The 2,833-nt window shown below is 31.9% G+C and overlaps 1 non-coding gene across 1 annotated transcript; it reads left to right on the plus strand.

Annotated features, from left to right (window-relative positions):
- Positions 1–707: 707 nt before the first annotated feature.
- On the plus strand, positions 708–814 carry LOC122095456. Its single transcript, XR_006145146.1, has one exon. It is a non-coding gene; the product is annotated as a U6 spliceosomal RNA (small nuclear RNA).
- Positions 815–2,833: the final 2,019 nt, after the last annotated feature.

Raw genomic sequence — 2,833 nt, forward strand, 5'->3', positions numbered from 1 at the left:
CTTGAAGTGTATTACATATTAGATTTTTACTATTTTCTCGTATTCTTGTACATTTAAAACTGGCTAAGTTTATGATGTTCAACAAGAGTTTTATAGGCGATGAGTAGGCGATGATTAGTATATATGGCTCATTTTATCGTTTGTACATGGCTTATATCATCATTTGTTCTTCGCTAACATAAAAAGTATGGAAGCCCTAAAGTTTTAACAGAAACTGTGTAATTAACAAAGTCTTAACTCTTCATTCTGCTTCTTTAGACAAAGACTTTGCAACTTCTCAGTAAAGTTTCTATAAACTCTGAAATGTATATATTTACTAGTATATGTCTGCTAATATAAATCTTAAATAGTTTATGGAAAAGTATTTTCACCTGCCAGACTTCATTTTGGCATATATAAGCAAATTCTCAAAATTAAATGTTTAAACAGTAAAACTTTAACAAATCTTTACACTTGCTGCAGTGTTCATTATGGCAGGTGCCTTGTATACAATAATTGAATTCCTCCTCCTACAATTTCTTGAACAACAAATATCTGGAATTATTTTGTTGTGGACAGGTTAATCTTGACTTTATTCTTAATTGTGTGCTTATGGAAGAAATACATGATTCTAAAATTTCACGACAATTCTTTTGAACTTACTTTTTCTTTAATTGTCTAGTTTAAGAAAATCAGTTGCACTTTAGAGATTAAAAAAAAACTGTTCTGTGCTCAATTTGGCAGGACATACACTAAAATTGGAACAATATAGACAACATTAGCATGGCAGCAGTGCAAGGATTACAAATGCAAATTACTGAAGCATTCCATTTTTACAACAACAGCTGGAGGCGATGTGGCCAGAAGGGAACCCTACTGCATTATTTGTGGGAGTGTAAACTTGTCCAACCACTTTGGAAATTAGTGTGGAGGTTCCTCAAAAGAGTCCATATAGAGCTCTCCTATAACCTAGCAATCCCACTTTTGTGCATTCACCCAAATCACCACACGCAAGACCATATTAAAACTACCAGCACAACTATGTTTATTGCAGCATCATTTAACATAGCTAAGATATGGAACCAAACTCGATTCCCCTCAGTAGATTAATGGATCCAGAAAATGTGTGTGTTTGTGTGTGTGTGTGTGTGTGTGTGTGCATGCGTGTGTGTACATGAATTGTATGCCTACATCAGAAAGAATGGCATCACCCAATTTGTTAGGAAATGGAAATACTTGGAAAAAATTATATTAAGTGAAGTAAGCCAAGTCTCAAGGAACATATTTCCCATGGTATCCCTTATTTGCAATAATTAATATATGTCTGGGATAAGCAGAAAAGATCATAAGCTATGTGCATAGGACTAGATAAGATGATATTAAGATAAATGAACCCCAAGATAAGAACGTAAGTTGTTTTTTCTTTCTTGCTGTGGTTTCTAATGTATTTATAATGTACAATGTGATTTTTTTTCCTTTTTTTTATATAATCCTCCCTCATAGTATAACCCTTGTTTTCACTGTATTCAATGTTGGTGCTCCTGCATCTTGTATATCTACTTCGCTAATTTGGGGAGGGAAAGAGAAAAAACAAAATGCTTAGATAGAGATGCAGGTTGACCCATTGTAACAATGAGATGCACAAGACACTATGTTGAAAAACAAACTTCACAATTTAGGAGGGCAGGGGGTAGTGAGGGGTGGAGGGCTTGGGGAGTGTATTGTGGAGGTGTGAGGGAAGGGATGGTGGGAAAAACATTTAAATAAAAAAATAAAATACATGAGAGCAGTAACACAAGAGATGGGAGTGGGGGAAATACTGCACTATACAAAGAAGAGTAGAACAGCTGTGGAGAGCAGTAATTTTGCTTTAACATAGGAGGAATAAACTAGCATACAAATTTTCAGCCTCATGTCAGTCACTAAGAAGAGCGGAAAAATGCACAATCAGTAAACCAATAGCGATAAAATAGAACACTAAACAATGAAGAGGAATAGATGACTTGGAACAAGAATAACAAATGACACAATTAGGAAACAAATAACAAGCTGGTAAGTTTAAAAAAATTAACCATACTTCTATCAAATCTTTTTTACCTCATAATTTGTTAAAACTATAACTTAAATCACAGATTAATAGCATATTATTTTAATAATAAGTTACTTATTATTGATTTCTTAAGTTTAATGTTTAATATATAATTTAAATTTTAGTATCTATGGCAACGAAGAAAGTGAAACTAAGTTTAATAAGTTTAATAATATATTTCATGAATTGTAAAATTGAGAAACATTAGAATTTAAACAAATAACATATCATTATTGTTTCAATTCTGTGAATTATGTAATAATTATGTAATAATTCAAAGTGTATTCTTAATGTTAAATAATAAATTATTGCACATGACTCTTGGTATTAGGCAGAAGGGTTCAGCACCGTGGTAAAATTCACACAATACTGTACATGAGCATATGACTCCTCTCTAGCTTATATTGTGGAAATTTGATTTCTACATGCATGTTAAATTCCTGTCTAGGTGACAGCTATACAATTATATATGTGAGGAGTATTTCAGATGATACTTAAAAGTCATATTCATTAATTAAATTTTTATTATTTTGTACTAAATAAATATTTATAGACAGACTGAATTTCTGAGTAGATGATGGTGTATGTGTGCCAGATTACATGTATTGAGGATTATTTAATATTTCTGACATTGTTTCTACAGTTAGATTTAATTTTCCATAAGGGGTTAAGTGTATTACACTGGATATATGAAAGTAAACTGAATGTTTATTCCATTAATCCTTTGCCACTTGTCTAATCCCAATATAAATTATCCATGTGTTT

This window comes from Dipodomys spectabilis, unplaced genomic scaffold (genome assembly GCF_019054845.1).
Source record: "Dipodomys spectabilis isolate Male_0828 unplaced genomic scaffold, ASM1905484v1 ptg000351l, whole genome shotgun sequence".
Lineage (NCBI taxonomy): Eukaryota > Metazoa > Chordata > Mammalia > Rodentia > Heteromyidae > Dipodomys > Dipodomys spectabilis.